The 24,744-nt window shown below is 50.4% G+C and overlaps 1 protein-coding gene across 1 annotated transcript in view; it reads left to right on the top strand.

Moving 5' to 3' along the window:
• Positions 1 to 24,744, top strand: part of EPB41L1 (erythrocyte membrane protein band 4.1 like 1) — a 113,616-nt gene that overhangs the window by 4,050 nt on the left and 84,822 nt on the right. Inside the window, 1 exon segment of the mRNA XM_039912984.1 lies at positions 13,749 to 13,825. The gene's annotated coding sequence lies outside the window, so the exon portion shown is untranslated.

The following is a 24,744-nucleotide window of genomic DNA, read 5'->3' as shown; positions in this document are numbered from 1 at the left end:
ACAGCTCCCCAGAACTGGTCATTTCTATGGTGTAGTGGACAGGGCACTGGCCTGGGAATTAGAAGGTCATGGGTTCCAATCCCGGCTCCACCATTTGTCTGCCATGTGACCTTGGGCAGATCACTTCTCTGTGCCTCAGCGGTCTCATCTGTAGAACGGGGATTGAGACTGCGAGCCCCATGTGGGACAGGGACTGTGTCCAACTCGATTGGCCTGTATCTTACCCAGGGCTTAGTACAGTGTCTGGCACATGGTAAGCACTTCAATACCATAATAATAATAATGATTATTTTCCCTCCTTCTGCTTTCTGGAGAGGAGTCTAAAGTCCCTTGTGGGCACAGAACCTACTAGCTCTACAGTGTCGTTCTCTCCCAAGTGCCTAGTACAGTCCCCGGCATACAATAAGCGCTCAAAAAATACCACTAATTGGAATAACTCTCTGTATTGCTAATGGAGCCTCTGTTAGTGTGTATTCCCCACTGGGCCTCCAGTGGGCCAATGTAGCACACACCTCTGTGTGACCCCCTCTGTTCATTGATTGAAGCTCTGTGTTTGGGCCTCCTCTGTTTATAGGCAGTGCCTTGTGCCTACAGACGCTTCAGGTACTAAGGAGGCTTTAAGTCAGACGTAACTATTTATAGCTAGGACTGTGTGTGTGTTTTGAGTGGAGGGCAGGGACAACTCCTCACTGCTGGATCTGCCTGCCCCCCCGCACTGGGATCCTAACTTCCCTGCGCACCCCCCTCACCCCCACTCCCTGTTCTGTTCACGTGGCTGAATGGGAAGCTTGTTTCCCACCCACACCCCCACCTCAGCCTGGGGAGGGGCAGGGAGAGGGAGAGGCTCCTGCTGGCAGAGTTAAATCTAAGCATGAATCCATTCATTGAAAACTAGGGCATCTCCCTCTGTTTCCACAATCCTTGTCCTCCTCTCACGCGGAGGAGCGACAACGACAGGAGTCTGGAGGGTGTCTTCCCTCCGGCCCCCTCCATCTTCCCCAGGAAGGACTTGGAAGAGAAGGAAATTTGTCTGAGCCACCTTCAGCCACCTCTTCCTCCCTTGCCCCAGGATGAGGCTTTGGGATTCAAGGTTCAACCCCTAAATGACCCACCAGCCACTTTTCTTCTCTCCTGAGCGTAAGAATTGAAGAGGGAGAGAGATTCTAGGATTTTTCTAATGGAAGTCATTCACTGCTGAAAGATACCACTATCGCAATTGTGAGCTCCTAGACTGGGCAGGGAAATGGCTCTGTTTATTGCTATATCGTACTCTCCCAAGCGTTTAGTACAGGGCTTTGCATGTAGTAAGCGCTCAATAAATACGATTGAATGAACAAATAATGATGATGATTATATTTGATAAAGGCCTATTATGTGTACATTTTTTTTTAATGGCATTTAAGTGCTTACTACGTGCCAGGCACTGTTCTAAGCCCTGGAGTAGATACATGATAATCAGGTTGGGCACAGTCCCTACCCTACAGATAAGATAACTGAGGCACAGAGAAGTTAAGTGACTTGCCCAAGGTCGTGTTCTAAGGCTGGAATACGTACAAGTTAACCAGATTGGGTGAAGTCCTTGTCCCGTATAAGGCTCACAGTCCAAATCAGAGAGAGAAAAGGTATTGCATCTTCATTTTACAAATGAGGAAACTGAAGCACAGAGGAAGTTAGGTGATTTGCCTAAGGTCATATAGTAGACAAGTGGCAGAACTGGGATTGGGTCTCTGAGAAGTAGCGTGGCCCAGTGGAAAGAGCCCAAGCCTGGGAGTCAAGAAGGACCTGAGTTCTGAAGTCTTGGTACTTAACCTACCCACTATAATAGTAATAATTGTGGTATTTGATCGGCGCTTACTATGTGCCAAACCCTGTATTTAGCTCAGCGGTAGATACACGATAAAGCAGATCAGACTCAGGCTCTGTCCCACCTGGGGCTTACAGTCTAAGAGGGGAGGATGAACAGGTAGCTTATCCCCGTTTTTATAGATAAGGAAACTGAGGCCCGGAGAAGTGAAGTGACTTGCCTAAGGTCTCACAGCAGGCAAGTGTCAGAGCTGGGATTAGAGTCCAGGCCTCATGACTCAGACCTGTACTCATTCCCCCAGGCCCCACTGCTTGCTGCTTCTAAGGATAGACCGACCACTTCTTGGCTTATTTTGGATCTATCTTATCCCCATTTTACAGTTGGACCAGGAAGGGTGGAGAGGGAGGAGTCGGCCTGTGGAGAGTTTTGAGATCCTTGGACCAGGTGGGGCTCAGGAGCTATTTGAGCGCCCCCCGCCAGCCAAGGATACCTCTAGCCGCCGAGGGAGAGAGGAAGGGGACCGCAGATTGTTGACTCTAAAGGGGGTGGACAAGGCGTCAAAATCCGGACCGCAGTCCTGCCTCATTCATTCATTCAATAGTATTTATTGAGCGCTATGTGCAGAGCACTGTACTAAGCACTTGGAATGTACAATTCGGCAACAGATGGAGACAATCCCTGCCCAATAATGGGCTCACCAATCTATTGTGACCTTGTCCCGATTCTCCTCAGTTTCCTGGCCTTCTCGGCAGGGCGGTAGGTGAGAGGCTGAGGCAGTGCCAGACGGTGTTGGGGCCAGTCTGCGGCGGGCCGGGCAGGGAGAGAGACAAGTTGGCTATACTTCTAGTGGGGGAGAGACCCATGAAGCCAAGGATGCGGGGAGCTAGCCCGTGGCCACCCTCTATACATTGCTGAAGATGCAGGAATTAAGGGAGCGGATCCCCAAAATGCAACAGCGCTACCCTGCCTGGTAGGGTAGGTCGCCTGGCCTCCATAATAAGGCGGGTGGGTCTGAATAAGCGAACAGCACAGGGAGAACGGGGGGATGGGGGCAGGCTCCCCTCTTCTTGTAGCTCTGGGGGTCTTCCAGAGGTCCTCTGCCCTCGTCCGATGCTGCCTCGGGGGGACGTGACCAGGGCCACATCAGAGTGCCTTCTGCCAGCTCAGAATTGGCCTGTGGTTTGGACTTTGGATTTTCTGGTGTGCCCCTGCCACCCGCTTTCCATAGCCCGGAAAGATTTTCCATAGCCGGGAATGATTCCCGAGCAGAGGGGGCTCCTGTTCGCAGACCACACACAACCCAGCCCACACGCTTCATTCCTTTAACCTTCTCGCTGTACCTCGATCTCATCTATCTCACTGCCGACCTCTCGCCCACGTCCTGCCACTGGCCTGAAACGCCTTCCCTCCTCGTATCCAAAAGAAGGCACATCTCCTCCAGGAGGCCTTCCCTACGTCCTCCTTTCCCCTCTCCTACTCCCTTCTGCATCACCCTGACTTCCTCCCTTTATTCGTCACCCCCTCCCAGCCCCACAGCACTTATGTCCATACCTGTAATTTATTTATTGCTAATAATGTCTCTAGATTGTAAGCTCGGTGTGGGCAGAGAAGGTGTGTTATATTGTACTCTCCCCAGCACTTAGTACAGTGCTCTGCATAATAATGTTGGTATTTGTTAAGCGCTTACTATGTGCCGAGCACTGTTCTAAGCGCTGGGGTAGACATAGGGGAATCAGGTTGTCCCACGTGGGGCTCACAGTCTTAATCCCCATTTTACAGATGAGGGAACTGAGGCACAGAGAAGTTAAGTGACTTGCCCACAGTCACACAGCCGACAAGTGGCAGAGCTGGGATTCGAACTCATGAGCCCTGACTCTAAAGCCCGTCTCTTTCCACTGAGCCACGCTGCTTCTCTTACTTCTGCATGTAGTAAGCACTCGATAAATGTGGCAGACTGCTCCCAGGGTCCCCATGGAGGCAGCCCAGCAGCCCCCCTGGATCTCCCAGCCACTCACAGACCTTGGGGTTGGGGAGGCAGAAAGCAAGTGGCAGAGAGGTAATAGCCAACATTACAGAACAGGGGCTTTCATCCGCCAGGCGGGGTTGCCCCAGTACACTGCTGCCTTTCTTAGATAAAGCAGCCTGGGTGGACTCTCCTTTTTCTCCTTTTGTGTGAGGGGACCCCCCCCCCCCCAAGGCACCCTACTTAGGTCCCAACAAGAGCAAATGTTTTATCAGAGAGAGGAAAGGTTTATCAGCCTTTCCCCACTCACTTCTCCCTTCCCCAAAGGGGTGATGGGAGAGATTAACCCAACAGCTCACTTATTATTGCCATTATTATAATTATTATGGGCTTAGAATGGGCACAACACTGGACTAAGCACTGGGGTGATTATAAGGCAATCAGGGTTGCAATCTCTGATTTACAAGGGATGTGCAGTGTAAATGGGAGAGGACACTCATTTAGCAATAAGAATGCAATTTAAGTAATGAAAACAGGTTAAAATTCAACAATCAACCGTCTCTGATATAGCATATGCCCACTAAGCAGTGCCTGGAGGGAACAGTCTTGTAGCTTATCACAGCTTTAGGGAAACAGCCATGCCCTAGTGGAAAGAGGCCTGTTCTAGTTCCATCTCTTAGTCACATCCTCCCTGGGCCTCAGTTTCCCTATTAGTTAAATGAGGATAAGATATCTGCTCTCCCTATCTCATAGATTGTGAGCCCCTTTTGTTAGACGGGAACTGTGTCTGATAGGATTATCTTGTATCTGCCTTAGCATTTAGTGCATTCTTATGCTCATACAAATGGCTGCAGTCAGCCTTGTTTATTGAATGCTGACTGTGGAAGGGGCACTGTGATAATAATAATTGTAGTATTTGTTAAATGCTATGTGCCAGGCACTGTGTTAAGCACTGGGGTGGATACAAGCAAATCACACTGGGGTGGATACAAGCAAATCGGTTAAACGCAGTCCCTGTCCCACATGGGGCGCACAGTCTTAGTACCCATTGTACAGATGAGGTAACTGAGGCCCGGAGAAGTAAAGTGACTGCCCCAAGGCCACACATCAGTTAAGTGGTAGAGCAGGGATTAGAACCTGGTCCTTCTGAATCCTAGGCTTGTGCTTTACCCACTATGCCGTGTTGCTTCCCCAGCTATAATCAGTGCTTGGGAGAGTCCAGATTAATCATTGGTAGACATGCTCTCTGCCCACAAGGAATTTACAGTCTAGAAGCAGCATGGAACTTTAGTCTAGAAACAGTGTTCCCTAGTGGATAGAGCATGGGCCTGGGAGTCAGAAGGACCTGAAGGTAAGTGACTTTCCCAAGGTCACCCAGCAGACAAGTGGTGGTACCACTATTTGAACCCTGGTCCTCCGACTCCCAGACCATCATTCTTCCCACTAGGCCATGATGCTTGTTATTCATTCAGTTGTATTTATTTTGTGCTCACTGTGTGGAAAGCACTGTACTAAGCACTTGGGAGAATTCAATATAACAATAAACAGATACAGTTCCCTGCCCACATTGAGCTCACAGTCTAGAGGGAGAGACAGACATTAATAGAAATAAATAAATGTATTGCTTGTCCAGCTCTTGTCACTGCACCACTCCACCACTTCTGTGTCATCTAAACTGTTGGGGACTCAATCTCCCCATCATCCCCCACAGCCCTTACATACGCATCCTTCTATTTGTTTCCCTCTGCTTGAAATTTATTTTAGCGTCTGTCTACCCAGCTAGATTGTATGCTTCTCGAGGGTAGGGATCATGTCTACTAGCTACGCTACTCTCCCAAATACTAAGTCCGATGCTCTGCATAGAGCAAGTGCTCAATAAGCACTACTGATTGGTGGAGTAGCTCCTGGCCTCCATGTCTGAGGATGGTGCTAGGGTTTTGCCCTCATTCCCAATCCTCACCGAGTGCTCATCTGAGGTCCGGTTTCCCCTCACCTCCTTTACAGCGGAAGATCTCTGAGTGCAGGGCTGGTCTCCAGCCTTCTACATCAGCTGTCTCCCAAACATTCAGGTCAAAGGAACAGGAGCCAGTGTGGAACAGAGTGGCCTTCCCCCTCCTTCCTCCTCCCCTCCAGGCTCTACCTTCAGCAAGCTTGACGTGCACCTAAATGTTAATTGTTAAACCAAATAGTTAATAGTCACCCTTTTCCCAGAGCTTAGCAGTGTGGGGAGGGAACAGAGTACCCTCCCATTGCCTACACAGAGGCAAGGATGTTTAGTCAGTCTGGTTTTTCTGGCTTTCAACTGCTGATTTTTTTTCCTCTCTCTCCCCCCTGCCCCTAAGGCTGGGCTCTGCCAAAGGTCAACCCCTTTCATCTGTTCTCTGGCATCTAGCAAGCAGAGGGATCCTGTCCTGAGCTGCTGGTTCCAGTTCCAGCTCCCCAACTGGTTTCTCTGGGGACTGGTGGGGTAGTGGCCAGTAAGGCCAGCACTGAATCCTCCCTGGGATCTCGCTGGGATGGTGCATGTGTCAGCTCAGTTAGTCTGGAATAAGCCAGGGTTGGCACAAAGTCTTGGGTGGGGCCTGGACTCCCCTCCTAATAATGGTAATAATAATTGCAGTTCAGTGCTTATTGTGTGTATGTGCTGGGGTAGAAACAAGATGATAATTATGGCATTTGTTAAGCGCTTACTGTGAGCCAAGCGCTGGGGGGAGATACAAGGTAATCAGGTTGTCCCACATGGGGCTCACAGTCTTAATCTCCATTTTACAGATGAGGTAACTGAGACATAGAGAAGTTAAGTGACTTGCCCAAGGTAACACAGCAAACAAGTGGTGCACCTGGAATTAGAACTCATGTCCTCTGACTTCCAAGCCTGTGCTCTCGCCACTGGGCCACGCTGCTTCTGTATGGTATTTTTTCAGTGCTTACTATGTGCCAGACACTACTAACTGCTGGGGTGGATACAAGCAATCTAGCTGGACACAGTCCCTATCCCATGTGGGGCTCACCTTCTCAATTCCCAATTTACAGATCAGGTAACTGAGGCACAGAGTAGTGAAAGGACTTGCCCAAGATCACACAGTAGACAAGTGGCAGAGCCGGGATTAAAACCCATGACCTTCTGACTCCCTGGCCCGTGCTCTTTCCAGTAGGCCATATAGGGCTCCCAGCCTAAGAGGGAGGGGAAAGCATATATTTTGACCCCAATTTACTGATTATGAAATTGAGATGCAGACTCTTTTGTGATCCTTGTTAAGCCCTTACTATGAGCCAAACACTCTTCTCAGCACTGGGGTAGATTCAGTTGATCAGGTTGGGCATAGTTTGCGTCCCACATGGGGTTCACTGTCTGTCTAAACTGTGGGGAGGACTTAATCCCCATTTTACAGATGAGGAAACTGAGGCCCAGTGAATTGACTTGCCCAAGGACCGACAGCAGGCAAGTGGACTGTCTCTCTTTATTGCTGTATTGTACTTTCCCAAGCACTTAGTAAAGTGCTCTGCACCTGGTAAGCGCTCGATAAATACGATTGAATGAATTGAATCAATGATCTGTTCACTCTCAGACTCGTGCTTTTTCTATAAGGCCTCACTTCTGCTCTCCTTGCCTCCACTCATACTGTTCTCCAAGTCGATGGGCAGTTGAATGTAGGAGGGGAAGTTGAGGTCATCCTTCAACTTCCACTGCCCCAAACTCTCCCTCCAAACCTGATTTCTCCAACTTCCTTGTTCCATGCTCTCCCTGCCTGCCGGCCCCAGTTCTGTGAAGTGGAAGCGAAGTGGAATCTGTCCAGGGCAAAGAGCTTGGCCATCAGCCCAGTCCCTGCTCTCGGGGCTTGGGGAGAGGTGGTGGTGAAATCTCTCCTGCTTTACCCCTGGAGGGGCCTACTGTTTTTTGGGGGTGAACTTTCCCCCCGCTCCTTCCTTGTCTCCTCGGGGCAGGGCCTCAGTAATGCTGGCAGTTGATCATGGCATTCGGGGCCTGTTTCCTCTCTGCCCTTTCCACTCCCTGCAACTTTTCCACTCCACGATTCACCTGGCATCACTTCCCCAGACATTCCCAGAATCCTTCAGGATTCCTGAATCCCCTTCCTGCAGTTCTGTGGCTGTGAGAGCCTGGGAGCAAGTTGTGGGCCTGTACAAGGTTGTCTAGAGTTGAAGGGGATGAAATCAGGACCGTGGGGTTTCACTTGGTCTTCCCAGGCTTGAACTGTGCTTCTCCTGCATCTGAACCAAGGGGCTCCGAATTGGGCCCCAGACTGGGGGAGGGAGATGTGTGTCTGAGCAGGGGAGGGACTAGGAAGTTTTCTCCTTTAATTTTGTTGCCTCCCAATTTCCCCTCCATTTTTTTCCATTTCTAATTTATACGTTAACATCTGCTAGAAGAGTTTTGTGGACAGCCCAGTGGATACTGGTTAATTGGCTCCATCTTGCCCCAGGAGTAGCCTGTTAGGCACTGCTGCCTGCCCAGTCAGAACTAGATCCCAGAGGATAGACCGGATTGGGCAAAACAGTCTTGGGTGCTTGTGTGTGGTGTGTGTGTGTGTGTTTGTGTATGTATGAATTGGGTTGAGGGGGAGGACATGGAGGTGATAAACAAATTTCCAAATTGATTGGCTTCACGCTGAGGCTACCTGGTAGAGACCCAATCTGCCTTTCCCTGGGATTTTCCAGGCCATCTGCAGAAGCAGCATGGCATAGTAGATAGAGCACAGGCCTGGGAGTCAGAAGGTCATGGGTTCTAATCCCAGATCCACCACTGTCTGCTCTGTGACCTTGGGCAAGTCACCTAATTTCTGTGCCTCAGTTCCCTCATCTGTAAAATGGGGATTAAGACTGTGAGCCCTGTGTGGAACAGAGACTGTGTCCAAGCTGATTAACTCGTATCTGTCCCCGCACACAGAACGGTACTTGACATAGTAAGAACTTAGCAAATACCATCATTATTATTATTTTTATTAGCCTAGGTGAGGTCATTCTAAACCCACAAATCAGTCAGTGGCATTTATTGATCACTCACTGTATATAGAGCACTGTACTAAACGCTTGGCAGAGTTCAATACAACAGAGTCATCATTGATGATACCGAGTGTTTACTGTGTGCAGAGCACTGTACTAAACCTCGGGAGAATACAGTGCAACAGAGTAGGAAGACAAGTTCTCTGTCCACAGTGAGCTTGCCATCTAAAGGGGGATATGTACAGAAGTGCTCTGTGACTCAGGGTAGGCTGAAGAAAGTTTTTTTTGGCCAGGGCATCAGTTACAATTATTGAGTGCTTACTGTGTGCCCAGCACTGTACTAAGCGGGTTGGGAGAGTACACCGTAACAATAAACAGACCCAGAGACAGGAGATTGTTGCATGGAGCATTTATTGAGTACCCACTTGGTGCAGTGCATTGTTCTGTGCTCTTGGGAAGTATAGAATTAGAAAGTGACAGGTTCCCTGCTCATAAAGAGCTTTCACTCTAACTGCGGGATCCACTTTCTCTCTCTCTCCCAGGTCCCCCAGACTGATTGTTTTGTGGGAGAGGAATGGGGGAGCCCAAGGGAAGGCGGTCCTTTGATATAGCATCATTTAACCTGTCAGTTTAGCAAGCTAGTGGGTCTAGAATTGACAGTCTTCACTAATTGTCTGGAACCACTTGGCAGAGAGCAGCCTCTTGGGAAGCAGGAGGTGCCCCCCAGACCCTCCCTCTGGCAGGGTAGGATCATGTGGGGGGACTCACCTTCTCTCCCAGCATCCCCCAGAACCAATTGCTTTTTGGGGGAGGAACGGGGGAGCCGAAGGGAAGCTAATCCTTTGGCATTGTGTCATTTAGCCTGTCAGTTCAGCAAGCTAGTGGCCCTTGAAATGACAGTCTTCACTAATTGGGTGAATCGCAAGGGGGTGTGGGTGGTCCGGGACCACTCGGCCTTGGCTTGGGAGCAGTTGGTGCCAAGGCGGTACCGAAGGGGGCCCTCGGAACCTCTGTCTGGCACTGTGGGATCGTGTCGTCACGGTCCCTTCTCTGCCGAGGCCGGGGCGAGGGCGGGGGCCGGGTACAAAAATGGAGAGTGAAGAATATGCTAAAAAAAAAAAGGTCCCATCAATAGTTATTTGCAATGATGCAGGCCCTGGCTGAACAATGGAAGCAATTAAATTCCCTTAATTAGATGCACTATTGATCTGGCAGGTTTTTGACTGCCAGCAGCCTCTCTCGTCATCGGGGAGTGTGGCACGCAGCATGCCAGCTCACTCCATAGAGGAGAGAGGAGATGTGTGGCCCTGTTTGGGGAGGGCTGGGTAGAGAGGGGGGTCCCGCTGTCCTCCGTCCTGTGGGGGCCAGCGCGGGGTTGGGGGTTGTAATTCCACAGTTCCAGCACCCTCGCCGTGAGACCGCCCTCCCTCTCCCCAACCCCGCAACCGGGAAGGTTACGGGCTGAGGGCTTTTGATGGCTGAGCCTGGCTTCTCTGGACCCTGGCCAGGCTGACAGTGATCCCCGCTGAGAGACAGCTGTCCAGAGACATGTTCAGGAATGTCTGGGACAGGACCGGATCTCGGCGCCCGATCCCTCTCCGTCCCTCCGTCCTCCCTGTTTCCCTGGAAAGCCAGGCTCCTCCCTCTCTCTTCACCGAGTCTGCCAGCTCTTCCTGTCCCATGAAGTAACCACTGGGGTAGGTCCCTGGGTTATCAGCCACAGCCCCCACCAGCCACTACTTTCTTCTCCAGGCCCTGCCCCTCTCCCGCGGCGTCCTGACCAGGCTTGACAGGACTTGGCATGGCATTCGGGACTGGTCCCTCTGGGTGGTGGCTCGACGGGGTGACCATTGGCCCATGACCGCCGTCTCCCAGCCAAAGTTCTGTCACCCGGGGGTAGGTGGGGGAGGGAGGGGAAGGTTCCTGCAGCTTCCTGGCTCTCCTCCAACCTCCTATCCAAAGTGAATATCTTCTTTGTTGTCCATCTGTAACTTTGGCCCGATCTCTGCTAGAGAAATAAGACCAGTGTTGATGCAATATTTGAGTGAAACCCAAATGTAGCCCCTCATTTTATCTGGCTTAGAGGGGCACACTCAGGTTGGTCGTCCTTTACATTCCCTCTGGACACTGAAGCCAGGGTTCAGGACAGGTGACTGATGGCCTTTCAGCCTAGTTAGGCCCCGCTAAATGGCCAGAAGGCCTAATTCTGACAAGATAGCTGCAACCAACCTCTCCTCCTTTCCCTCTTCCCCAAAGTAGGGTGTGGCCTACTGGAAGGGAGCACAGGTCTGGAAGTCGGAAGGATCCGGTTTCTAATCCCCACTCTGCCACTCATCTGCTGTGTGACCTTGGTCAAATCATTTCCCTTCCTCTGTGCCTCAGATACCTCATCTGTAAAATGGGGATTAAGACTTTGAGCCCTGTGTGGGACAGGGACTGTGTCCAACCCGATTATCTTGTATCTACCTCAGCCTGTAGTACGGGGCATGGTACATAGTAAGCGCTTAACAAATACTACAATAATTATTATTGAAGGACCATGAGAAATGGAGCCCCCAGCAACCTCACTGGCCACTCTCCAGCCCCTTCCTCGAACATACTCCTTCTCTTTGGATTTTCTGTCTCTAGTGAAACCCGATAGTATGACACAGAATCCAAGAGGTGCGACCAGAGTCGGTGTCTGTCCATTGGATGACCTTTCCCTGGGTGCCCTGGCCAATATTTCTCTATTTTTTTTATGGTATTTGTTGAGCACTTACTAGGGACTGTTACCAGGGACTGTTCTAAGCACTGGGGTAGGGTGCAAAGTAATCAGGTTGGACCCAGTATAAGTCCCATATGGGCCTCAGTGGCTTAATCCTCATTTTACAGATTAGATAACTGAGGCACAGAGAAGTGAAGTGACTTGCTCAAGGTCACACAGCAGACAAGTGGCGGACGTGGGATAAGAACTCAGGTCCTTCTGACTCCCCGGGCCCATGCTCTATTCACTAAACCACTGTGCTGCTTCTTGAGCGCTTGCTGTGTACGAAGCACTTTACTGAGCTCACACTGTACTGGGAGAGGCTTTTGGGTTAAGATAAGGGGAGAAGGGAGAGATCGGCTCTTTCCTGGCGAATGCAAGAATTTTTGTGGGCAGTGGACATGGCCCAGCCAGCCTCACCTCTCCTTCATTCCATCTCCCTCCCCAAGTAGACCAGCGGGACATAAACCATCGTCTGGGCAAGAGTCTCCTCCCCCCAGGGCCCTGAAAGTCGAATCTCCATTGCTGACACAGATGTTGGGTCGAGTTTCACCCAAGATAAACACCCCCTCTGTGCTGATCTAACCCTCTCCCGCTGGATGGAGCAGACCTGGCTGTCAAACCGGCGGCTTTTGGCTTGGCAGAGAAGGGGCGAGGGTCAGTCCTCAAGCAGCTCTTCCTGGCAGAGATTGGAGTGAGGAAGATCCTTTCTCTAGTGGAGCCGCAGGGATCCCCCTCAGGCCTCTGGGCTGGGCCCGGCTGGGCCTGGCCGGGACCGATCCAAGGGAGTGAATGGTCGAGTGAAGGGACAAGGCCCAAAACTGTGGCTAGGATGCAGGGAACCGGGGAACAAGGAACTCTAGCTGGGAGGGTGGGGACGGGGGATGGCGCTTCCCAGCTCCGAAGGGGAGTGAGTAATTGTGGGAAAAACGAATCAGCTGTGACTCAGCTAGCTCAAAGGGTTGGCATGGCCCGGAGCCTGGAAGGTTGGCATGTCGGTCTATCAAGGGCATTGATTTAGTGCCTTCTGGCGGCACCGGAGCAAAGTCGATCCTGGCAATTATGCAGTTCGTTTGCTCCATGTAGACAGCCCAACTGGATGATTCAGGGGCCAAAGTAGACTTTGGGGCTCAAACGACCTGATTGGGAATCTTGCGTGGGTCTAAAGCACTAGGCAATTGTCAGGTCTCCATTTTACCCTGCAGGTAATACATACCCCCTCTCTCCTTTCTTCTATATTCCTCTAGTTCTCTCTCCCCTCTTACCGCTCTTTGCCAACTCTATTGCATTGTAATCAATCAATCGTATTTATTGAGTGCTTACTGTGAGTACTAAGCACTCGGGAGAGAGCAATATAACAGAGTTCCCTGCCCACAATGAACTTAGAGACTAGAGGGACTCGTACCCTCCAGGTGCTTAAGTATGATGTCCTGCACACAGTAAGTGCTCAGAAAATATCACTGATTGATTGATTTGCCTTCTGAAGGGTTTGGAGCTCTTTTATGAATGTCATCTCCATTGCCCTCATGCTATTTTGAGAGTCCAGCGTGAGGCAAAATCCTAGGGCTTGGTTTTGCTCAATTTGAGCATATAGCCAGGTCAGATCCCTGCTCCACAGAACACTACTCTCCCCATCTTCAAAGCCCTATGAAAATCACATCTCTTCCAAAAAGTCTTCTTTCATTTTCCCATCATATTCCCCCTCCCTTCTGCATCACCATGCATTTGGGTCCGTACCCCATTAAGCACTTGGATACTCACCTCAGGCTCAGAACATTGTACATAACCCCACACTCTTCCACGTCCCCTTTCTGTAATTGATAGACATGCCTCTCTCCCCCCAGCTAGATTGTAAGCTCTTTGAAGGCAGTGACCGTGACTACCAACTCTGTATTTTTACTCTACCGAACACTTAACACAGAACTCCGCGCATAGCAGATGCTCAGCAAATGCCATTGATTTGATCGGGCAGGGCCAGAAAATATCAAGGGATCCTGGGGCTAATGGACTAGGCTCGCTCTGACTGGCCCATTCACTCACCTGCGAGCAACAATTACACTAATACCTTACTTTGACATTGTGGGTTTTCCGAAACATTTCCACACCTACTTCACCCTCTGAATTAATCTCATTCGGTACGTAGTTCAGGAAACTGAGTCTGAAAGGTTGCGACTTGCTCAAGGGCATCCGAGTGAAAGTTAGACCCAAGGTTAGGCCTTGCTCTTTCCACCGAATCCTGTAACCAAGGAACTAACCTTAGGTTTTCCTTGTTCCAGGTCTCCAGTGGAGTGACTGAACTTCCAGGAAGCCAACTCAGTGGGAGAAAGCGTGAGGAAAATCGAGAGCCTCACAGGTCTCGTTCATTCTCTTTCCTGTTGTTGGGGCGCGCAGGAGTTCTGGGGAAGGGGAGTAGCGGACACCCCCCCCAGCAGAGATCGCCCAGTTGGTTCTAACAGGTCGGTCTGGAGGAGTCTGAGCGACGGTGGGGGGCTCTGCCCTGGTCGGGAAGGGGGGATCAGGTCTGCAGATGCAGCTGACGGGAGCTCCCTAACGTTAGTGTGGTCCAAGATGGTGGCAGGAGTGTGGGTGGGCGTCACATGGCAGCCCCCTCCAGACGTGACGCGGGGTCAGGGGACTGACTGTAGGGGCGGGGAAGTGAGGCCCAGCTGGATGGGCATGGAGGGAGGAAGGAACAGCTGGACCCGTTTTGGTCTGGGGTAGGAGGGCAATCGCAGCCGCACCCCGGACCTTGGATTTGGGGCAGGGAGCACGGGCTGGGCGCGGGGACGGCCCGGGGTCGGGCACGAGGCCCCGGCGACTGGGGAGGAAGTGAAACCGGAGCGTCGGCATTCTCTGGGCCTTTGGTCCCCGGAGCAGAGCTGGCCTTCTGGGGGGGGGCGATGAGCTCCTCGACCCCGGGGAGAGGGCGTGGCAGGCAGGCCTCGGGGCTCCAGGCCTCAGGGCCCAACGGAGTCAGGACAGAGAGACCTCTGCGGTGTGTGGGATCAGGGTAGATTGGTGTTGAGGTCCTTTGCCCGATATGGAGGGCTCTGGGGGACCTGGGCAGTGCTGGGGAACTGTGGCTGCTGCTCCTGTAGAGGTGAGGCTACAAGCCTCCTTTGGCGGAGGCCGCGTGCAGGGTGGTGGGGGAGAACAGAGGCCGGGGCAGGGGTTCTGCCCCTTTCGGCAGCCCTGGTGGGCTCCCCCTTTTGACTCGGGTCCCCACTAAGTCTCCAGTGCCGGCCTTCCCTGCCTGTCCTCCAGGTCTGGGGGTGCCGCAGTCTGCACTGGTCTGGCCCTCCACTCTCTGGGCACGAAGCTTCCCAGCACAAGAGGAATTGTCGGGACTTTAAACATCTCCAGCCTTTGAAATCTACTCAGCTCTTTAATCTCTTTGCTAAGGACAAAACCTCCGTAAGCCAGCCTCTCCCTGAGAGTGAGCGAGAGAGAGAATGAAGCTTTGGCACTTGGGCAGACTGGACCGGGCTTGGTGAGCCAACAGGAAGGCTGGGGTGTTTATGTGTACGTGCCAAGGGAGTCGGGTGGGGATGCCCTGGTAGAGAGGTGGGGTTTCGAGGAGACAACTTGGGGCTTCAGTTGAGTGCCCCATTCTCCTCTTGCGGTTTGAGGTGCTGGCCCCCAGCAGAGGAGGAAGGCAGAGAGAACGGGAACAAGGAAGCAGCTGTTGGCTGCCCCAAAATGAGGAGGGCGGGAAGGAGGATCGGGAAACCCCAAGAGAGTCGTCCTCGGCCTCTCCTATGATGTCCATTTGGACCACCGGCACCTATGCCCGGTCCTTCCCGGCTCTCCGGCCAGCTGGGAATCCTCAGACTTTCATTCTCACTCGGGCCTGGGGCTGGCCTGTGTCCGGGAGATCCGAAGGCACTTCTCCAGCCAGCTGGGCAGTGAGGTGGCCCCGGGCATCTGCCCACTTAACTGTTCTTGGTAAAACTGGTCTTTCCTGTCTTGCGAATGCCAACAGTAACCCACTTTGTCAGTGTAATAATGTTACTAATTATTGTGGTATTTATTAAGCATTACTATGTGCCAAGCACTGTATTAAGCGCTGGGGTAGATACAAGCAAAGTGGGTTGGACACAGTCCCTGTCCCATGTGGGGCTCGTAGTCTCAGTCCCCATTTTAGAGATGAGATAACTGGGGCACAGAGAAGTAAAGTGACTTGCCCAAGGTCACACGACAGACAAGTGGCAGAGCCTAGGCCCAGACTCTATCCCCTGCGCCATGCTGTGTAGACAGATGGAAAGCAGTGTGGCTTAGTGGAAAGAGCACAGGCTTGGGAGTCAGGGGACCTGGGTTCTAGTGTGTACGTGTGTGAGTGAGAGTGTGTGTGTCTGTGTGTGCATGTGTGTGCTTTTGTTTGAAAGCCCTTAGCAAACAAATCCATCCCTGGCCCTACCAGCCAGGACACAGCCTTTGCTAACCCATAACCCTGGTAGTCCAGAGTTTCCCAAACCAAGTTCAGTGAGAGAGTTTTAAGAGCATCCTGGAACCTGGGGCTGTTTGGCCGTCCAGGCGGCACTAATGGATTATAAGATCCCTGAGAGGTGGAAACACTTTTTTCCCATCTTTTCCAGAGCACGGCTGCACACAGCCGCTCAAAAACACCGTTGGTCATGACTGGTGTCCAGGGCTGCTACGGAGGGTAAGAAAGACGGAAAGCAGCATGACGTAGTGGATAATCGAGCACGGGCCTGGGAGTCAGAAGTTCATCTGTAAAACAGTTCCATCAGTCAGAACGAGGTGGAATAGGCCATGAGCCATGTTATCCATCACAGAACACTCCTGTACTAAGTAGACAGCCCCTGGGGTGTGTTTGTGTGCATGTGTGTGTGCGTGTATATGTATGTGTGCTTTTGTTTGAAAGCCCTTAGCAAACAAATCACTTTAGAGATGGGATAACTGAGGCACAGGGAAGTAAAGTGACTTGCCCAAGGTCACACAACAGACAAGTGGCAGAGCCGGGATTACAACCCATGACCTTCTGACTCCTAGGCCCGAGCTCTATCCACTGTGCCATGCTGTGTAGACAGATGGAAAGCACCGTGGCTTAGTGGATAGAGCACGGGCCTGGGAGTCAGAAGACCGTGGGTTCTAATTCCAGCTCTGCCACTTGTCTACTTGGTGACCTCGGGCAAGTCACTTCACTTCTCTGTGCCTCAGTTACCTCATCTGTAAAATGGGGATTGAGACTGAGCCTCACATAGGACAGAGACTGTGTCCAATTTGCTTTGCTTGTATCCCCCCCCAGTGCTTAGTATAGTGCCTGGCACATAGAGAGTGGTTAGCAAATGCTGTTATTATTATTATTAGCCCCTCACTTCCCATGATCACATCGTTCTATGCCTGCTGTTTATCCAGAGACGCTCTCCTTTGCTGAAAAGCACGGGGATCCCTCCACCTGTCTTTTGGGCCGGATTGGTGCTAAGAAGCTCAGGGGGTCCTGGGAGGTTCAAACTGGAGGGGCAGACCTGTAATAGGCAGGCGGCTATGAAAGTTCCAGAGGCCGTTTTACCTTTTCTTCCTCCCTTGGTGAAAGTAAAGCACTCTGCTGTCTGAGGCTTGACCCCAAAATACCGGCGGCTGGGACAGGATTTGATTATACTGTATCTACGCCAGTGCTTAGTAAAGTGCTCGGTACAGAATAAGTTCTTAACAAATACCACAGTTATTATAATTATTAATAGCATCCCGGTTTTTTTTCAGTTGGGATAGTCAGTCTGGAAATCTGGCCTTGGTCAGGGGCCCAGTCAGGCTTGGAGGTGAGTCCGTGAGTTGCCATTGGAGTTTTACTGTCCTAATTTTCTGTGGGCTCTGGATTCAACCAGCCAGGCCTCAGCTGGTGGGGAGACGCAGATTTTCAGGGGGCCACGGGAGCTAAGTGGGGTGCAGAGTAGGGGCAGGCCTGGCCCCTGTGTCCTGCAGCATTTTCGCAGAGCAGTTAACTGACACAGATAATGAAACGGGCAGGTCGGGCGAGTGGTTGGGCAGATGGCGGATATGTGTTGGTGCTGGGAGGCCCTTTCACCTCTGAACTGTGTCTAACGAGATTATGGTTCAGGAGAGGGTGTGACTCTGGACTCCCTCCAGTTGAGAGGGAGCATGGTTCAGGTTGGATGAGGGTTGGCCTGGGGCTAAATCACTGGGTGACCCAGGGGCTAAAGTGCTTGTCTCTGCTCCTCAGTGGTGCTGTCTGTGAAATGGGGTGATGCTTTCTGGGCAAGGAAGGGAATGACGAGGTTGGTAAGGGGAGAACTCTAAAGCCTATTGTGAATGGAAGCGACGAAACCGAACTAGCTAGGTCAGCTGGACATTCATGTGGCCCTATTATTATTATTGGTGCTATTATTATATTTTCCTCTCTTAGTCCTGGGATCTCGCCAGATGGACTATAAGCTCGTTGTGAGTAGGGAATATGTTATGTTATTGTGTTGTACTCTCCTAAGTGTTGAGTACTGTGCTCTGCTCTCAAATATGATTGATTGATTGGAGGTGTTTCTGAGGTCTGTATGTGCCAAAGAGCCATGAGGAGAAGCGAATTGTGTTCAGAAGGTAGCTGTCCTCCTGAAACCACAGCTTCTTTCCCTGACTCACTCCCCTTGGGGGTTTCTGACTTGGCTCAGGATCAAATGGGGGAGATTAGACTGGAGGGGCAAGGATCAGTTTCCTCCACCTCCTTCCCACCATGTTGGATGGCCTCTTTCTTCTCCCTCCCTCAGATTTGACCAGAAGGATCTTCCCCACCCATGGTTTTCTTCCCAGTTTTCTCCCAGGATGGGAGGTATCCCTTAAGCAAATCTCCAATCATATATTTATATTCTGCTGCTTCTATCTGTCATTTAGTTTGCTGGCCTCCTCCACTAGATTATAAGCTTCTTGAGGGTGGGGATCCTATGTATCAGCTCTATTGTTTTATCTTCTCCCAAATGTTTGGGGCTCTGCACAGAGTACTCATAAATCCCATGGATTGTTGGGAAGGACCTTGGCTTCCTTTCTGGCATCCACGTGATTGAGGGGGTGGCTATGAAGCTGGCTTTTGCAGCTGGGTTCCAGCCCCGAGGAGGCTTCAGGTCAGGTATGGGGACTCTGTGGCGCTTGTGTAAGACGAGGCTGGCCAGCAGACTGGACAGGAAGTTCTGGCCTTGTTGACCCCTTTCTGCCATATTCCTCCTGACACCATTTGGCCCATCTTCAGTCTTGTGGTGTCTGTTGGTTTTCAGGGGGTGGAGCATGCGACTGGGCAACCAGCCCCCTCCAGAAGGCATAGAAACTAGGTGGGACTGGATCGGTGCCCGGCCTTTGGCATGGCAGGAATCTTGGAGCGAGGTAGCCGGTGGAGGTGCCAGGGGAGCAGAGACAGAAGGATGATCAGAGCAGAAGCAGCCCCCTAAAGGGCAGTTCTGATTTAGGTCAGTGACTCAACTCCAAGTCCCAGGTCACTTAATAATAATAATTGTAGTATTCGTTCAGAGCTTACTAAGCACAGGGGTGGATACAAGCACATTGGGTTGAACACAGTACCTGTCCCCTGTTTGGCTCACAGTCTCAAACCCCATTTTACAGAAGAAGTAACTGAGGCACAGAGTAGTGAAGTGATTTGCCCAAGGTCACACAGCAGACGAGTGGCAGAGCAGATTCTTTTGCCTCTCAGGCCCATGCTCTATCCACTAGGCCATGCTGCTTCTTAACCTACCAAGCTACCGACACCCAACAGAAAGACCTACACGGTGCCATCCTAGGCGAAGCCACTCTAGGGTGTAAGCTCGTGGGCAGGGAGCTGTCTGTTTATTGTTATAGTGTATGCTCCCAAGTGCTTAGTACAGTGCTGTGCACATGCTATAAATACTATTGAATAAATGAATTCCAGCTCAGGATGCCACCCGCCTATGAGACCGAGACCAAGGGATGCTGAGAGGAGCAGTGAGTTCATGGGCTGCCCTCTTTGGCCTCCAACTGTGAGATTAGGGACACACTGTAATTACTGCCTTATAATAATAATAATAATTGTGACATTTGTTAATCATTTACTCTGTGCCGGGTACTGTACTAAATGTTGAGGTGGATACAAATAAATTGAGTTGGACATAGTTCCCATCCTGTGTGGGGCTCACAGTCTCAATCCCCATTTTACAGATTTACAGAGGCAGTGAAATGGTTTGCCCAAGGCCACACAACAGACAAGTGGCAGAGCCGGGATTAGAACCCATGACCTTTCGACTCCTAGACCCGTGCTCTATCCACTGGGTCATCCTGTTTCAACTAGGCCTTATGGCAATATTCTGTATAACTGGTGTCCCTCTGATAACCCATCACGAACCTTTCATCCCTGAATTCATTCAACCCTTTCTCGGACCCATTGAAAGCTTCTGCCTGTACAATTTTTGGTGGTAATGGATTCCCTGTGCTTACCGCCTGCAAGAGAAAGGGTTTCCTCTTGCTTATTTTGAACTTACCCTTTTCAAGCTTCAATGGATGTCCATTCCCCTGGCCCTCTACCTACTCCTGCTGTTTTGATTGTGACTGGTGTCTGCTGCTGCTCCAGAGGGGAAGAAGCAGAAGCACAGGCCTGGGAGTCAGAAGGACCTGGGGTCTAATCCCGGCGCAGCCCCTCACCTGCTGTGTGACCTTGGGCAAGTCACTTTGCTTCTCTGTGCCTCAGTTTTCTCATCTATAAAATGGAGATTTAGATGGTGAGCCCCATGAGGACCCATCCAAGCTGATTATCTCGTATCTACTCCAAAGCTTAGTACACTGCTTGGCACATAGTAAGTGCTTAACAAATACCATAAAAAAACCCCCAAACCAACCAATATGGTGGCTTTCTGGCCTGCTGACTTTTTGAAGCCTGCCCTCTCCTAATCCTAAAATGCTGCCCCTTCTTTCATTCATTCAATTGTATTTATTGAGCACTTACCGTGTGCAGAGCACTGTACTAAGTGCTCGGGAGATTACAGTAATAATAATAATAATAATGTTGGTATTTGTTAAGCGCTTACTATGTGCAGAGCACTGTTCTAAGCGCTGGGGTAGATACAGGGTAATCAGGTCGTCCCACGTGAGGCTCACGGTTAATCCCCATTTTACAGATGAGGTCACTGAGGCACAGAGAAGTTAAGTGACTTGCCCACAGTCACCCAGCTGACAAGTGGCAGCACAACAATAAACGGACGCATTCCCTGTCCCGTGACAGTCGGCCCCCATGCTGGGTGGAACGGGCCAGACGCCTCGGTCAGCGGGCTCCGGATTGGGTCGCGAAGGACTGGGACATCTCTGGATTGGATGGCTCAGACCTTGGGCAGCACAACCTTTACTAGAGAGGATGAGGAACTGCGGTCCTTCCCGGAAAGCCCCTTCTAATGAATCCCCATCCTAGATGCAAAACTCCCAGAGGTGCCGAGAGTAGATTATCTATTAATCATGAATTTCAGATGAAAGGCTGGTAGGGAGGGAGAGAGAGAGAGAGGGAAAGGCAGCTGTAATCCTATTAGTGATTCAGTCGGCTCTATCTGCCTGCTGGGGAGCTGGGCTTGCTGGTAATAAGGTGCCATTGTCTGCGTTGCCAAGGGAACCAAGGTTTCAGCCTTATTAGGACAGTTGTGATTGGCTTGGTGCTTTTTTTCCTTTAATGAGTGGAAGCCTCTCCCTTCGGTCTGCCCATCCCTACCCCTCCTATCAGCATGGCCTAGTGGAAAGAGCAGGGCCCTGGCTCCCAGAGAACCTGGGTTCTAATCCCGGCTCCCCCGCGTACCTGTGGTGTGACCTTGAGCAAGTCATTTCACTTCGCTGTGCCTCAGTTTCCTCATCTGCAAAATGGGGATTCAATAATACCTGTTCTCCCCCCTACTTAGACTGTGAGACTCATGTCGGAACTGATGATCTTGTATCTACCCCAGCGTTTAGTATAGTGCTTGGCAGATAGTAAGTGCTTAATAAATACTTCTGATTATTGTTATTATTTCAACAAGCTCTTTATAAGCCCTCCTCTGAGCCACTGTGGCACTCGGTTGTGCCGATTGGGACCTAAAAAGTCACATGGTGCTCTCTGCCAGGCGGGGGTGTTATCTCGGGCGCGAGCGACCCCTTCTCGACTCCTTTTCTGCACCAACCTCACATCTTTATTGGCCTGTGGTGCTGTAGACTGTAAGTTCTAGACTGTAAGTTCCATGTGGGCAGGGAACTCATCTACCAACTCTGTTATATTTTACTCTCCCAAGCACTCAGTACGGGCAGAGAACGTATCTGTTTATTACTATATTGCACTCTCCCAAGCTCTTAGTACGGCGATCTGCACAGAGTAAGTGCTCAGTAAGTGTGATCGACTGACTTTGCACACAGTAAATGCTCAATAAATTTGATTTCTGTGTGCTCAGCAAAGGATAGAGATACTGCACTTGTTTGTTACTTGTTATTCATGCTGTTCACTGCTTTCTGTGCGGAGGATAGAGCCTGCAAATATGGGCGCTTATCTGCGAGGCTGCTTCTCCCAAGTTGGATGTTCAGAGCTATGATCTGGCCACTGGGACCGGAGAGGTCGGAGCAAGTCCGAAACATTCTAGCGTCTCCGTTCTCCTGTTGGGAACGGGAGAGGAAGGTGGGCAAAGAGGAAGAATCCTTTGAGATCCTCAGGCGAACGGAGTAGAAGGGGCCGTTTTTCAATGTGTTGAAAATAATCTAAAATAACAGAGCATGGATCATAAAACTGACCTGGATAGCCTGGTTCCTGTTGATAACTCAATCAGGAAGAGGATGGCTGCAGAGAGAAATCGGAAGATTAAAATCATGTGTTGCGGTTAGGAGAAGAGAGGGTGTCAATTCTCCAATAACATTGATGCTGACCCGCTTTCTTTCTGTCAAGCCTGGCGTTAGATAAATGCTTCCTTCCTGCTGCATCTCTACTTGCTGAGCTCAGGGGAGAATCTGGAATTCCTTGGGCTACTTCTCTGTCATGATCTAGGGTAGTAAGTCTGTCTGCTGGGGAAGTGTGATATAGTAGTAATGTTAAGTACCTGTTATGTGCAGAGCTCTGTATTAAACACTGGTTTAGTGGAAAAAACACAGGCGTGGGAGAGGGAGGAGCTGGGTTCTAATCCTGGCCCCTGCATGTCCCTACTGTATGATCTTGGGCAAGTCACTTAATTTTTCTGTGCCTCAGTTTCCTCAACTGCAAAATGGGGATTCAATACCTGTTCCCCCTCCTGCTTAGACTTTGAGCCCCCTTTGGGACAGGGACTATATCTAAGCTAATTAATTTTTATCTTTTCCAGCGCTTTGAATAGAGCTTAAGTATCTTTTTTTAAAAAAAACAATTACTCTACTTTTTTTTTTTAAAAAAAAAAAGAGAATTCAAGATAGGAATTAGACATAGTCCCTGTCCCTCAGGCACCTCACAAACTAAATGGAGAGAAGGGATTGGAGGCAGACACAGCAGGAGCGATGAAATATTAAAACACAACACAAACGAATACACAAATTAGGCTCCAAGTCTCTGCAGGGATGGAGGAGTCCGTGAGTGCTTGGGAGCAGCTTTTTTCCCTGTCCAGGTGTGTCAGGAGCATGCCGGGAGTGGGGACCCTTGGGGGCAGGAGGGAAGACACGTGTGAGTTTCTGTTGAGAGGCTTCCTACATTCCTTCAGCTTTTGCAGGAGCGGCTGGGAGTTCTGCCTAGGAGGAGCAGCATGGCCTAGTGGATAGAGCATGGGCCTGGGAACCAGGAGGTTATGAGTTCTAATCCAGGGCTCCGCCACTTGTCTGCTGTGTGACCTTGGGCAAGTCATTTAACTTGGGTGCCTTAGTTCCCTCATCTGTGAAATGGGGATTAAGACTGTGAGCCCCATGTGGGACAGGGACTAGGTCCAACCCGATTAGCTACCCCAGCACTTGGAACAGTACCTGAAGTACTGTAAATACCTCAATATTAGGTCGGAGGGTAGCTCACCCTGGGGGCATTGTACCAGGTCTCTGGGAGGCCTTTCCAGACTAAGTCCCCTTTTTCTCTGCTCCCCCCAACCCCTTCGCCCCAACTCACTCCCTTTGCTCTACCCCCCCTCCCCACAGCACTTGTGTATATATGAACATACTTGTAATTATAGTTCTGTTATTTTTATTAATGATGTGTATATATCTATAATTCTATTTATATTGATGCTATTGGTGCCTGTTTACTTGTTTTGATGTCTGTCTCCCCCGTTCTAGATTGTGAGCCCATTGTGGGCAGGGGTTGCCTCTCTTGCTGAACTGTACTTTCCAAGTGATTAGAACAGTGCTCTGCACACAGTAAGGACTCAACAAATACAGGTAAATGAATGAATGGGAGGTGCACTGTGACTTGGAAATTCAATCCCAAGATCCACTGTGTGACCTGGGGGTCTCAGTCTTCCTCTTTCTACATGGGCCCAGTAATATCCATCCCTCTCTATTCCATCAGGGATATGGCAAGAAGATTAGTCAGCAGATTAAAAAATGAGCTATAGTAACAATACGATACTATTATTTAAGTACTAACTATGTAGATTCATTCAATCACCGATATTTATTGAACACTTACCCTGTGCAGAGCACTGTTCTAAGTGGTTGGGAGACTACAATACAACAGAATCGGCAGACACGTTTTCTGCCCGTAATAAGTTTACAGCTCTGAGAGAGAGGGACCTTGTTTCACAAGGGGCTCAGAGTCTAATGGGCAGGAGAACAGCTTTGAGCATATTAGATGAAAAGAAGTGGTTAAATCCCAGTTGTTATTATCATCAAATTTATTTGGTCTTCACATAATTTGACCATACAGGTTTTAACTAAGTGGATGTACAAGTTTCTTTCTAATTGTGGTGATCAAAATCTCCTAGTTGAGTGATAGTGCCCCTGACTGAATTGATATCAAATGAGTTGATGTGAAGATGGTTCTAGTTGCTGTTAGGTTGTATGCACGAGGAGCTCTTCCGGTTGAGCTGACCTATGGATGGGTCCATTTGCAGACCATCCCCTCTGGTTGGGGCAAGTTCATTGCCGTGTTCAAGTTCTTCCGGCCCCAGGACTCCTGCCAGCTTAGTACGGGCCTGGCACATAGTAAGCATGTGCCTACAGCTAAACTGACCAGTCTTTTCAGACTCCTGCCCCAGCCTCAGCCCTAATCTGTTTGGTCTTTGAAGGCCTGGGAGTCAGAAGGACCTGGATTCTCACCATGGCTCCGCCACTTGTCTGCTAGTTGACCTTGGACAAGTCACTTCATTTCTCCATGCCTCAGTTACCTCACCAGCAAAA

This window comes from Ornithorhynchus anatinus, chromosome 8, assembly GCF_004115215.2.
Source record: "Ornithorhynchus anatinus isolate Pmale09 chromosome 8, mOrnAna1.pri.v4, whole genome shotgun sequence".
Lineage (NCBI taxonomy): Eukaryota > Metazoa > Chordata > Mammalia > Monotremata > Ornithorhynchidae > Ornithorhynchus > Ornithorhynchus anatinus.
This window is presented reverse-complemented; position numbering and strand designations above follow the sequence as displayed.